Here is a 15,196-nt window from a genome sequence, read left to right on the forward strand (position 1 = left end):
GTACCCTTTATTCTATATTGTCTCTCTTTCCTATCAAAATGAATCACTTCACATTTCTTTGCATTGAACTTCATCTGCCACCTGTCTGCCCATTCCACCAACTTGTCTATGTCCTTTTGAAGTTCTACACTATCCTCTCACAGTTCACAATGCTTCCAAGTTTCGTACTATCAGCAAACTTTGAAATTATGCCCTGTGCACCAAGGTCTGGGTCATTAATATATATCAGGAAGGCCCTAAACATCACTATTAGACCTGGGAGTCACTAGCTGTCGAACGGGGGAAATGGTGACACCTCTTGTGGGCAGGCATGCACCACCAAGATGACCAGTAGTTACAGCAGCTTGACAACAGGAGTCAACATCAAAAACTGTGGTATATTGTTGCTACCAGAACATAGATTTGATTCCTCTAGCTTGTAGAGATCACTGAGTCTTGTAAGGTTTTAAACTCATTTATTACATTTTAGGTACCATTTACATTTGCTCTTAAGCATGGACAAAAGAGCTGAACTCAAGGGGTGAGGTGAGAATGACTGCTCTTGACATCAAGGCAGCATTTGACCAAGTATGGCATCAAGGAGCCCTAGCAAAACTGAGGTCAATGGGAATTAGGGGGAAAACCCTCCGCTGCCTGGAGTCATACCTAGCGCAAAGGAAGATGGTTGTGGTTGTTGGAGGTCAATCATCTGAGCTCCAGGACATCACTGCAGGAGTTCCTCAGGGTAGTGTCCTCGGCCCAACCATCTTCAGCTGCTTCATCAATGACCTTCCTTCAATCATAAGGTCAGAAGTGGGGATGTTCGCTGATGATTGCACAATGTTCAGCACCATTCGTGACTCCTCAGATACTGAAGCAGTCCATGTAGAAATGCAGCAAGACCTGGACAATATCCAGGCTTGGGCTGATAAGTGGCTTGTAACATTTGCGCCACACAAGTGCCAGGCAATGACCATCTCCAACAAGAGAGAATCTAACCATCTCCCCTTGACATTCAACAGCATTACCATCACTGAATCCCCCACTATCAACATCCTAGGGGTTACCATTGACCAGAAACTGAACTGGAGTAGCCATATAAATACCGTGGCTACAAGAGCAGGTCAGAGGCTAGGAATCCTGAGGCGAGTAACTCACCTCCTGACTCCCCAAAGCCTGTCCACCATCTACAAGGCACAAGTCAGGAGTGTGATGGAATACTCTCTACTTGCCTGGATGGGTGCAGCTCCAACAACACTCAAGAAGCTCGACACCATTCAGGCCAAAGCAGCCTGCTTGATTGGCACCCCGTCTACAAACATTCACTCCCTCCACCACTGACCCACAGTGGCAGCAGTGTGTACCATCTACAAGATGCACTGCAAAATGCACCAAGGCTCCTTAGACAGCAACTTCCAAACTCGCGACCTCGACCAACTAGAAGGACAAGGGCAGCAAATACATGGGAACACCACCAACTGCAAGTTCCCTCCAAGTCACACACTATCCTGACTTGGAACTATATTGCCGTTCCTTCACTGTCGCTGGATCAAAATCCTGGAACTCCCTTCCTAACAGCACTGTGGGTATACCTACCCCAAATGGATGGCAGCGGTTTAAGAAGGCAGCTCACCACCACCTTCTCAAGGGCAATTAGGGATGGGCAATAAATGCTGGCCTGGCCAGTGATGCCCACATCCCATGAATGAATAAAAAAAAGGTCTAACTCACTGCTGACATGATGCTGTTTCTCCTTCTTGGCTCTTCACCACATGTGATCTCGGACATCATCGCAATGGGTGGTGTTACTCACACTGCCCCAAATATTAACCCTTTCAGACTCTTATGCTACATTTCCCCTCAAGTCTTTGTTCATATGTATTTTTTCTACATACACTCATTTTTACTTTACATACTACCCCATCTCCCCCCAAATCTCTGACATCACAGATTTAATCTGTCAGGAGGCTTCCCAACTCTCCCTGATCGTGTTCTTGTCAGACTCAGAAGATCAGTAGTCTGTCTCTGAACTCTTGTTTCTTGACTTTGAGGGCCATCATTGAGGTTTGTAGTATCCAGTGTTTTCTGAATTTCAGGATCAACATCTGGTTCATCCAACTATATGACTGATTGACGTCTTTGATGAATAGAGATAGCATTTCTCCTGTTTCTTCTTATAGTATCTTCTGAACTATGTACTAAATATGAGTTCTGTTGATTTTCATTTCTCTGGACAATTAACTCTTCTCTTCCTTGGTCTCGTACCCGTACCTTGTCTCCTTCCATCAACATGAATAGGTTTCTGGTATAATATCTCCTATTATAATTAGAAGCTTGTTGTTTCCAGTAAGACTTGCCTCTGTCTTGAACTCTCTGATAATCCTGGACTTCTAGCCCTGGAAGTAACTTCTTAGGTAGGATAGGAAGTTGTGTTTTAAGTTTCCTCTCCATCAATAGCTCTGACAGTGCTAGTCCACATAACAGTGGAATAGATCTATAATTCAGGAGCGCTGTTTGAAAATTTCTATTCTTCTTGAACAGTGCTTTGATTGTTCTGACTCCTTTCTCAGCTTCACCATTAGATTGTGGAAATCTCGGGGAACTTGTAAGACATACAAATCCACATTTTTCCACAAAATGCGTGAAGTAGTCATTTGCAAATTGAGGACCATCATCTAACATAATCTCATCAGGAATACCATGTGTTGCAAATATTTCCTGTAACACTTGAATGACTATCTCAGTTGTTGTTCTGCACAAACGTTTGACCTCAATCCATCTTGAGAAGTAATCGATAACAATCAGGTAGGTTTTCCCATTGAACATGAATAGATCCCTCCCCAGACGTTCCCACTGTCTGGTTGGAAACTCGGTCGAGATAAGGGGTTCCCTCTGGTCTTGTCTGTGCACTGCGCATACCTGGCAATTAGAAATCATTTCTTCTATAGATCTCAATATTCCCGGCCACCACATGGATGGCTGAGCCGTGCTCTACGTTTCGTGATGCCCATGTGGTCCTGGTGTATTTTCTCCAAGATATGTGCCCAGAGTGAGATGGTAATCACCAGCCTCTCATTATATACCAGAAAATCATCCACTATAAGTTGTATTGGTGGATACAAATGCATTCATCATCTTGCATAGAACATAGAACACAGACCAGTACAGCACAGTACAGGCCCTTCGGCCCACGATGTTGTGCCGAACCTTTAACCTACTCGAAGATCAAACTAACTACCTACCCTTCATTCTACTATCATCCATGTACCTATCCAAGAGTCGCTTAAATGTCCCTAATGTATCTGCTTCTACTACCACCGCTGGCAGCGCATTCCACGCACCCACCACTCTCTGTGTAAAGAACCTACCTCTGACATCTCCCCGAAACCTTCCTCCAATCACCTTAAAATTATGCCCCCTGGTGATAGCCCTTTCCACCCTGGGAAAAAGTCTCTGGCTATCCACTCTATCTATGCCTCTCATCATCTTGTACCCCTCTATCAAGTCACCTCTCATCCTTCTTCGCTCCAATGAGAAAAGCCCTAGCTCCCTCAATGTTTCTTCGTAGGACATGCCCTCCAGTCCAGGCAGCATCCTGGTAAATCTCCTCTGCACCCTCTCTAAAGCTTCCACATCCTTCCTATAATGAGGCGACCAGAACTGAACACAATATTCCAAGTGTGGTCCAACCAGGGCCTTATAGAGCTGCAGCATAACCTCGCGGCTCTTAAACTCAATCCCCCTGTTAATGAAAGCCAACACACCATACGCCTTCTTAACAACCCTATCAACTTGGGTGGCAACTTTGAGCGATCTATGGACATGGACCCCAAGATCCCTCTGTGCCTCCACACTACCAAGAATCCTGTCTTTAAGCCTGTATTCCGCATTCAAATTCGACCTTCCAAAATGAATCACTTCACACTTTTACAGGTTGAACTCCATCTGCCACTTCTCAGCCCAGCTCTGCATCCTGTCAATGTCCCGTTGCAACCTACAACAGCCTTCTACACTATCCACAACTCCAGCAACCTTCGTGTCATCGGCAAACTTGCTAACCCAGCCTTCCACTTCCTCATCCAAGTCATTTATAAAAATCACAAAGAGCAGAGGTCCCAGAACAGATCCCTGCAGAACACCACTGGTCACCGAGCTCCATGCTGAATACTTACCATCTACTACCACCCTCTGACTTCTGTGGGCCAGCCAATTTTGTATCCAGACAGCCAACTTTCCCTGAATCCCATGCCTCCTTACTTTCTGAATGAGCCTACCATGGGGAACCTTATCAAACCCCTTGCTAAAATCCATATACACCACATCCACTGCTCTTCCTTCATCAATGTGTTTTGTCACATCTTCAAATAATTCAATAAGGCTTGTGAGGCATGACGTGCCCCTCACAAAGCCATGCTGACTGTCTCTAATCAAACTATGCTTTTCCAAATAATCATAAATCCTGTCTCTCAGAATCCTCTCCAATAATTTGCCCACTACCGACGTAAGACTGACTGGTCTATAATTCCCAGGATTATCCCTATTCCCTTTCTTGAACAAGGGAACAACATTTGCCACCCTCCAATCATCCGGTACTACTCCAGTGGACATTGAAGATGCAAAGATCATCGCCAAAGGTGCAGCAGTCTCTTCCCTCGCTTCCCGTAATATCCTTGGGTATATCCCGTCTGGCCCCAGGGACTTATCTGTCCTCATATCATTAAAAATTTCCAGCACATCCTCCCTCTTAACCTCAACCTGTTCGAGCATATCAGCCTGTTCCACACTGTCCTCACAAACGACCAGGTCCCTCTCACTAGTGAATACTGAAGCAAAGTATTCATTTAGGACCTCCCCTACCTCCTCCGACTCCAGGCACAAGTTCCCTCCACTATCCCTGATCGGCCCTACCCTCACTCTGGCCATCCTCTTGTTCCTCACATAAGTGTAGAATGCCTTGGGATTTTCCTTAATCCTACCCGCCAAGACTTTTTCATGTCCCCTTCTAGCTCTCCTAAGTCCATTCTTCAGTTCCTTCCTGGCTTCCTTGTAACCCTCTAGAGCCCTGTCTGATCCTTGCTTCCTCAACCCTAAGTAAGCTTCCTTCTTCCTCTTGACTAGCTGTTCCACATCTCTTGTCATCCAAGGTTCCTTCACTCTACCATCCCTTCCCTGCCTCATCGGGACAAACCTATCCAGCAGTCACAGCAAGTGCTCCCTAAACAACCTCCACATTTCTGTCGTGCATTTCCCTAAGAACATCTGTTCCCAATTTATGCTCCCCAGTTCCTGCCTAATAGCATTGTAATTCCCCCTCCCCCAATTAAATATTTTCCCATCCCGTCTGCTCCTGTCCCTTTCCATGACTATAGTAAAGGTCAGGGAGTTGTGATCACTATCACCGAAATGCTCTACCACCGATAGATCTGCCACCTGGCCTGGTTCGTTGCCAAGCACCAAGTCCAACATAGTCTCCGCTCTAGTCGGCCTATCTACATATTGAGTCAGGAAACCTTCCTGGACACACCTGACAAAAACTGCTCCATCCAAACTATTTGCACTAAGGAGGTTCCAATCAATATTAGGGAAGTTGAAGTCACCCATGACAACAACCCTGTTACTTCTGCACCTTTCCAAAATCTGCCTCCCAATCTGTTCCTCCATGTCTTTGTTGCTATTGGGGGGTCTATAGAAAACTCCCAACAAAGTGACTGCTCCTTTCCTGTTTCTGACTTCCACCCATAATGACTCAGTGGACAAACCCTCCTCGACGACCTCCCTTTCTGCAGCTGTGATACAATCCCTGATTAGCAATGCCACTCCCCCACCTCTTTTACCTCCCTCCCTATTCCTTTTGAAACATCTAAACCCCGGAACATCCAACATCCATTCCTGCCCCTGTGATATCCACGTCTCCGTAATGGCCACAACATCGTAGCTCCAAGTACTGATCCATGCTCTAAATTCATCACCCTTATTCCTGACACTTCTTGCGTTAAAATAGACACACTTCAACCCATCATATTGGCTGCAACTTTGCCCTGTCAACTGTCTAACCTTCCTCACAGACTCTCTGCACTCGGTATCTGCCTGTTCAACAGCTACCCCATCCACTGATCCGTAGCTCCGGTTCCCATCCCCCTGCCAAACTAGTTTAAACCCTCCCGAAGAGCTCTAGCAAACCTCCCGCCCAGGATATTGGTGCCCCTCCAGTTCAGATGCAAACCGTCCTTCTTGACGAGCATGACGAATTTCTTGGAGATCTTTTGAGCTTGCCAGCCATTGTAATGTAGTGAACTGTGAATATTACTCAATCTCATTAACAAAATTAACATCCTGTTGTGTAGGATGGTTAACAGTAGCTCTGGACATTGCATCTGCTGAAGTTTGCAGCTTGCCCTGTACACATACTGTTTCAATCGTGAACCTCATTAGCGTCAACTGGAATCTCTGGATTCTCGGAGGCATTCTAGCAAGTTCCTTTCCATCAAGTGAGGAAACTAGGAGTCTGTCTCTATGACAACCTTTAAGCCGATGATATAATCTGAAAACTTTTCACAAGCTCATGTGGCTACGAAAGCTTCTTTCTCTACGGTGCTGTACCTCATCTCAGTCTCAGACAATGCTCGAGACACATAATAAACCGGTCTACGACATCCATCTGGCTGTTATTGAAAAAGATAGCCCCCAACCCTGTAGATGAGGCATCTGCTGCAATTGTGTCGGTAGTAAGGGGATATCTGGTGAAATTATCATTTCCTTGATCCTTTGAAATGCCTGCTCCTGATGTGCATTCCAACACCATGTTTGAACTTTCTTTAATAGTTGTCTCCAAGGTTCAGTAACTTGTGCTAAATTGAGCAGAAAATTTGCCAACTGATTAACCATTCCAAGGAATCGCTGAAGATCTTGGACAGAAGTAGGAATTGTGAATTTACTAATGGCTCTCTTCATTTGCGGGTCTGCCATCATGCTCTTGCTACTAACAATGTATCCTAGGAAACAAAGACATTTTTGAGAACTCACACTTCTTATTAAGTATCAGGCCTTCTTGTAGATGATTCAAATCTGCTCTAACCCTCATGTCATGTTCTTCAACGTATTCACCATGGACCAAGATGTCATCCATATGGCATATTACTCCTTTAAGGCCCTGTAGAATGTTTAACGTAGTTCTTTGCAATATTATAGGAGCTGATGTTATACCGAATGATAAACGAATAAAACAAAACCTTCCAAACAGAATGAGGAATGTTGTCAGTAACCTTGACTTCTCATCCAAAGGGACTTGCCAAAAGCCACTATTCACATCAAGCGTTGTGAACATAATCCTTTTGGATAACTTTGCCAAGCTTTCGTCTACTGAGGCCATCAGCTGGATTTCTCGTCTGACACCCTTATTAAGTTGGCTTAAGTTTACACAAATGCCACAAATGCGAAGAGTACCATCCCGTTTAGGAACTGGAACCATTTCCAAGCATCACTCTATTGGCTTGGTGACAGAAGAAATAATTCCATTCTGATCACCTCTTCTAGCTGAAATTGGACTTGCTTCATTAGTGGGTGTGGTATCTTCCTAGACGTAAAAAGACATTCTGGTTTCGCATCTTTTCTCAATGTAATGCTGTATTTGGTCTTCAGTCTTCCTAGACCAGGAAGTAATTTTGGAAAGCCTTTTTGGAAGTGACTCCCAGATTCTTGCCGCTTAATTTATTCCACCTTCTTGATAAGATGGAGACCTGTACAAGCTCTTCTACTTAAAAGAGAAAATTCTTGATTCTGTAAGACATACAGTGTTTCCAATAACTGCTTTCCCTTGTACTGGAGTTGCCTGTTGCTTTCCTTTGACTTTCAGTTCAATCCCTCCTGGACCCTATAACTGGGTGTAGGCAATAAGCTGATAATCACGGTTCGTTGTCTGATAAAACTGTCACACTAGCTCCAGTGTCCAGTTTAAAGTTGGTGATATATCTGTTGACATAATATATCTGCAGTCCAGAATGCATAATTAGAGTCATTAATCTCACCAAGGATTTCTGATTTCTCATCCAAAGGAGATTGTTCCACGTCATTAATGGCTGTTTGTGTAAAGACTTTTCTTTGGAACTTTGGCACATCTTCCCAAAATGGCCAAATTTCATACAGTGAAAGCATTCTGCTTTGTTTGCAGGATATTGGTCGCGCCTGGGGTCTTTTTGGTGCCACACGCTAGCAGGGTTTCATGGCATCTTGCACCTTCCCTCCGAAGTGTACCTTATTTTCTGGTGCTTCATTTACAGTCCTGTGCTTAAGGAACTGTATGGACATTGGAGGTTTCCTGAACCAAGGTTTTTCTTCACCTCTCAGGATAGCTCTGTTCTGCTTACAGACCTCTGCATGTCTCAGCAGCTGTATTGCTTTTTCGAGGGTGAGGTCATTCTTAGACTGCAATAAATCTTATAGGGATTCATCAGAAATACCTACTACAATGCAGTCTCGAATTAATTCTGATTTTAGGTCTCCAGATTCGCATCCTTCAACTAGCCTGTAAAGGTCATTAATAAAAGCATCTACCGGTTCACCTGGTTTCTGGGCCCTTCTGTTGAATTTGGCCCTTTCTAAAATCTTATTGCTCATCAAGTTAAAATACTTGTTGAAGGCTTTTAAAGCTTCAGAATTTATCAGATGGTTCATTAATGCCTTGTCTAGCAATAACATCATCTGGCATTGCTTCTATGGAGTACATTGGTGTATTTACTTGTTCTGCTTCTGACTTGCTGTTTAAGTGAGAAGCTAGTCTGATTCTCTGAAATCTTTTCCTGCACAGAAACCAATTTTTTTGATTCATTCATAGAGTCATAGAGTTATACAGCACAGAAACAGGCCCTTCGGCCCATCATGTTTGTGCCGGCCATCAAGCACCTAACTATTCTAATCCCATTTTCCAGCACTTGGCCAGTAGCCTTGTATGCTATGACGTTTCAAGTGCTCATCTAAATACTTCTTAAATGTTGTGAGAGTTCCTGCCTCCACCACCTCTTCAGTCAGTACGTTCCAGATTCCAACCACCCTCTGGGTGAAAAAACTTTTCCTCAAATCCCCTCTAAACCTCCTGCCCCTTACCTTAAATCTATGCCCCCTGGTTATTGACCCCTCCGCTAAGGGAAAAAGATTTCTTCCTTTCTAACCTATCAATGCCCCTCATAATTTTGTATACCTCAATTAGGTCCCCCCTCAGCCTTCACTGCTCTAAGGAAAACAACCCTAGCCTTTTCAGTCTCTCTTCATAGCTGAAATGCTCCAGCTCAGGCAACATCCTGGTGAAACTCCTCTGCACCCTCTCCAGTGCAATCACATCCTTCCTATAGCCCAGAACTGTACACAGTACTCCACCTGTGGCCTAACCAGTGTTTTATACAGCTTCATCATAACCTCCCTGCTCTTATATTCTATGCCTCGGCTGATAAAGGCAAGTATCCCATATGCCGTCCTAACCACCTTATCTACCTGTGCTGCTGCCTTCCATGTTCTTAAATTTCTCTAGTAACTTAAATTGAGGCTCCATAGCTTTCCTAAGCTTTTGTGTACTTTACTTTGTTTTAAAAAAATTTCCTTCCCGTAATGTAAGTCTTCCCATGCTTTTCAGGAGTTTTTCATGCTTTTTAGGAGTTTTCCTGTGCTTTTTAGTCTCACAGTCCTCACGTGTAATGGCCGCTGACTTCAGATTCACCCATTCTAAGGATTCCGCTTTGGCGATGCTGCCTATCTAGTGCACCTTAAAATCAATTTTGTACCCTTCCCAAGGGTTGCTCACGAGATCTCCGACCGTTGCTCGGTTCTCTGACTTGAAGCTTGCGATCGCATGATCGGGATTTCCATCACAGACTGCCATGTCTTTGTGGTGCTGCCTGAATGCCTCTAGACACTGACTTCCTGAGTCTCCATGCCTTCCTTTGTTCATGGAGCCGCTCTGGAGCTCTTCCCAGCGTCTTCACAAGTTCTGTAGTCTTCTTGCGCTCATTTTGCAGGTTTTCTTCAAAACTTTCCATTGCTCACTGCTACCGTCATATTGTATATTTTTGCTACTAGGAGATAGGTTTGGTTCCTCTAGCTTGTAGAGGTCACTGAGTCTTTGTAAGGTTTTAAACAATAACTCATTTATTACATTTCAGGAACTATTTACACTTTCTCTCAAGCAGGTCTAACTCACTGCTAACACGATGCTGTTTTGCCTTCTTGGATCTCTACCACATGTGATACCTGACATCATCATAGTGGGTGGTATTACACATGCTGTCCCAAAGATTAACCCTTTCAGACCCTTATACTAAGAAAACAACAACCCAAAACATCACCTGGCAGCTTCAGATGCGGTGCTTGTGGCAGAACATACCTCTCAAGGTTGGACTCCACATCCATTAACAAAGATGCACCATATGAAGTCACCCCATCTAAATGTACTGTTTGCTGTGTGTCCATCATCTCTCATAGATGGATGCATGCCAACACAGCACACAAAATTTCCTGGCAAACAACTGCAATCTCAATGGTAATAGATGGTCACCATTTTATTGCCTTCATTCAGCAATGCAGTTGAAATCAGGAACAGGATAGTGCAAAGACCTTTAGCATCCACTGCTGCAGGTTTGTCCTAATATTAAATGTTCTTTGGCAACCACACCTATTCAGTGTGCCACTTTCCATGGTTTATTCAACTAGAACACCCAGATCTTCTTGCTGCACCTTATTTAATCACTGCATAATCATTTGTTACATTTGGTACCAATGATATAGTAGATTATCCAAATACCTACTCAGTGTTTGTGCATGATGACAGATTTTGTTTGTTTCTTTCTCATTATGCATTTTGCCTGTCAAGCTTATAGGAGCAAAACTGTGTAAGATTTTCAAAGTACTGATTGACAAGTCAGTCGAAATATTTTGATCAGAATCATTTCCTCTACATAGTTGCGCCATGAATGTCAGCTTCTTTTAGTTGGTAATATTCTTGTGACTGAGCCAGAAGATCTTGGGTTTGAGCCTCACACCAGGATTGTACACATAATCTAAGCTGACAGTGAAGTGTTGAGGAGGTGCTGTAAGCAATGAGATGTTATAACAAAACACTGTTTGCTTGTTACAATAAATGCTACAAATCTACATTCAAGGAAGAACAGGGCATTCTCCCAATCTCCTGACCAACATTCCTTCCTTCACCAATATCACCAAAACCGGCTGAACTGATTATTGCTGTTTGTGGTACCTTATTGTACACAAGGTGCTATGTTTACCAGATTACAATAGTGCAATCAAAAATAATCCATTGCATAGGAACTGCTTTGAGATGTTTCTGAGAGAGATGTCAAGATACTACATGAATCTTTCACATCTTTAACCATGGACAGTCAATAAAAGGAAATTGTGATGCACTCCAAAGCTAAAGGAAAAAGAAAAGTCTTGCATTTATATAGCACCTTTCACAATGTCAGGACATCCCAAAGTGCTTTGCAGCCAATTAAGTACTTTTAAGTGTTGTTGCTTTTATAATGTAGGAGACACAGCAGTAAATTTAGGCACAGCAAGATCCCATAACTTGCAAAATGATAATGACCAGATAATCTTTTCCAGTGACATTGATTGAGGGCTACGTATTGGCCTGGACACCAGAAAAAACTCTCCTGCTCTCCTTTGAAATAATACCATGGTATCTTTTATGACCACTTGAGAGGGCAGACCTTGGTGTAGTGTCTCATCCAAAAGACAGTACCTTCGACAATGCAGCACTCCTTCAGTACTGCACTGGAGTCTCAGCCTAGATTTTGTACTAAAGAGCAGGATTTTCCTTGTGGGCTTCTGAACCCTGCCGTTAGGCTCAAATGGGGGTCAGAACCCTGCACTGTGTGGGAAACAGTCACTCATTGTGATTTTTCCAAGAGTGGCCAATTAATGGCCAGAGGGCAGGCACACTGTCCAATTAAGAATGGCGAGCGGACTCTTGAAACTGGAAGGCCAATCGAAGGCCTTCCAGCTTGAAAGCAGTAGCTGGCTGCAATGGAAGGTAAGTAAGGGTAAGGGTGCTTCAAAATGGAACTCTCTCCAATTTAAAAAAATTTAAATGTTAAAATGGCATTTGCAGCCATGCCACCACTGTAGGGGTGGAGCCCCTCTATAGGGTGGCCTGTGGCTGCTGAAACACCCAGGCAGGGTGGGGGAAGTACGTTTAGGCCCACCTGGATGCTCAAGAGGCCAGTATTGGAGGAGCACAGACAAGGATGTGAATTGAGGCATTAACCAGGAGCCAATGTAAGTCAAAGAGCACAGGGGCGAGGGGTTTTTGGGACTTGGTGCAAGTTAGAACATGGGCAGCAGAGTTTTGGATGATCTCAAATTTACCAAGAGTAGAAGATGGGAGGTCAGCCAAGAGAGCATTGGAAGAGTCAAGTCTAGAGGTAACAAAGGCATGGATGAGGGTTTCAGCAGCAGATGAGCTGAGGCATAGGTGGAGTCGGACAACATTACAGAAGTGGAAATAGGCGGTCTTAGTAATGGCAGGGATATTTGGTCAGAAGCTCACCTTGGTGTCAAGTATAACATTAAAGCTGCGAGCACTCTGGTTCAGGTTCAGATGTTGCCAGGGAGAGGGATGGAGTCAGTGGCTAGGCAATGTAATTTGTGGCAGGGTCTGAAGAAAATGGCGTCAGTCTACCCAATATTTAGTTGGAGGAATTTCTGCTCGTCCAGTTCTGGATGTTGGATAAGCAGTGTTAACATTATAAAATTACAATTAAAGACGTTTAAGCGAATGGGCAAAACTGTAGTAAATGGATTTCAATGTAGGCAAATGTGAGGTCATCTACTTAGGACCTAAAAAGGATAGAACAGGATACTTTCTAAAATGATGAAAAGGTGGAAACAGCAGAAGTCCAAAAAGACTTGGAGGTCCTATTCGAGAAAGGGGAGAGGGATAAAGCAGGAAACCATAGGCTAGTCATTAAGGCTTTTGATAAGGTCCTGCGTGAGAGATTGGTTAAGAAGGTAAGAGCCCATGGGATCCAGGGCAATTTTGCAAATTGGTTCCAAAATTGGCTTAGTGGCAGGAAACAGAGGGTAATGGTCCAGGGTTGTTTTTGTGAGTGGAAGCCTGTGACCAGTGATGTACCACAGGGATCGGTGCTGGGACCCTTGCTGTTTGTAGTACACATAAATGAGTTAGACGGGAATTTAGGAGGTACGATCAGTAAGTTCGCAGATGACATGAAAATTGGTGGTGTCGTAAATAGTGGGGAGGAAAGCCTTAGATTACAGGACGATATAAATGGGCTGGTAAGATGGGCGGAGCTGTGGCAAATAGAATTTAATCCTGAGAAATGTGAGGTGATGCATTTTGGGAGGACTAACAAGGCAAGGGAATATACAATGGATGGTAGGACCCTAGGAAGTACAGAGGGTCAGAGGGACCTTGGTGTACTTGTCCATACATCACTGAAGGCAGCAGCACAGGTAGGTAAGGTGGTTAGGAAGGCATATGGGATACTTGCCTTTATCAGCCGAGATATAGAATATAAGAGCAGGGAGGTTATGATGGAGCTGTATAAAATGCTAGTTAGGCCACAGCTGGAGTACTGTGTACAGTTCTGGGCACCGCACTATAGGAAGCATGTGATTACACTAGAGAGGGTGCAGAGGAGATTCACCAGGATATGGCCTGGGTTGGAGCATTTCAGCTATCACGAGAGAGTGACAAGGCTAGGGTTGTTTTCCTTAGAACAGAGAAGGATGAGGGGGGACATGATTGAGATATACAAAATTATGAGGGGCATAGACAAGTTAGTTAGGAAGAGACTTTTTCCCTTAGCGGAGGGGTCAATAACCAGGGGCATAGATTTAAGGTAAGGGCAGGAGGTTCAGAGGGGATTTGAGGAAAAGTTTTTTCATCCAGAGGGTGGTTGGAATCTGGAATACACTGCCTGAAGGGGTGGTAGAGGCAGGAACCCTCACAACATTTAAGAAGTATTTAGATGAGCATTTGAAACGCCATAGCATACAAGGCTACGGGCCAAGTGCTGGAAAATGGGACTAGAATAGTTAGGTGCTTGATGGCCGGCATAGACACAATGGGCCGAAGGGCCTGTTTCTGTGCTGTATAACTCTATGACTCTATCATTGGTGATGGAGAAGTTATTGGAAATCATTAACAGGAAATTATTAATCATTAAAATCATTAAGATAAATTTTCATTTGGAAGGTATGGGTTAATGAAGGAGATCCAGCATGGATTTATGAATGGCAAATCATGTCGGACTAACTTAACCAAATTCTTTGATAAAGTAACAGTGAAGATTAATCAAGGTAATACAACAGATGTTGTTTATATGTATTTTCAGAAGGCATTCAACATAGTGCCACCCAGGAGGCTTATTAAGATGATGGAAGCACATGATATTAAGGGGAAAGTGGTGGTTTGGATATGAAGTTAACTCAGTGACAGGAAGCAAAGGTGGATGGTGTTTTCCAGACAGGGAGGTGGTTTGCAGCGGTGTTTCCAAAGGGTCAGTTTTGGGTCTGTTATGCTTTGCAGTTTTTATAAATTACCTAAACTCGAGTGTAGGGAGCAGCTTTATAAAGTTTGCAGCTGATATGAAACGTGGCAAAGTCGTTGATCATGATGAGGATAGTTACAGGCTTTAGGATGGCCTAGGCAGGATGGTGAAATGGGCAGAAGAGTGGTAGATGGAGTTCAATACAGAGAAGTATGAAGTGATGCACTTTGGAAAGACTAATGAGGAAAGACAAGATCCTATAAATGATACAATTTTGAAAAGTGTAGGTGAGCACGGTGGCAGGGGAAGTTGATAAGGTGGTTGAAAAAGCATATGGGTTACTTGGGGCAGAGCTTTGGATTTTGGGTCAGGATCTCGACATCGTGGTCAAATGCCGTTCCCGACCCTGTGCTGTGTCAGAAGCAGCCACCCTGCAGTGATTTTCCCTGAATTAGCCAATTAGTGGCCAGAGTGCAGCCTCGCCGTCCAATTAAGGAGGGCAGGCAGGGTCCTGAAGCTGGAGGGCCATTAGGAGGCCCTCCAGCACTGAAGAAGCTGCAGTCTGCTGTTGCAGGTAAGGGAGAAAGAGAGGGCACCTCCATCTTGAAGCGCCCTCCCAGCAGCTTTAAAACAGTTTGATTAAAGATTGGCCACAGCTGTCAGGCCACCATTGTGGAGGGGGACACCCCCTTCACAGGACG

The sequence above is a fragment of the Heterodontus francisci genome, chromosome 20, assembly GCF_036365525.1.
Source record: "Heterodontus francisci isolate sHetFra1 chromosome 20, sHetFra1.hap1, whole genome shotgun sequence".
NCBI lineage: Eukaryota > Metazoa > Chordata > Chondrichthyes > Heterodontiformes > Heterodontidae > Heterodontus > Heterodontus francisci.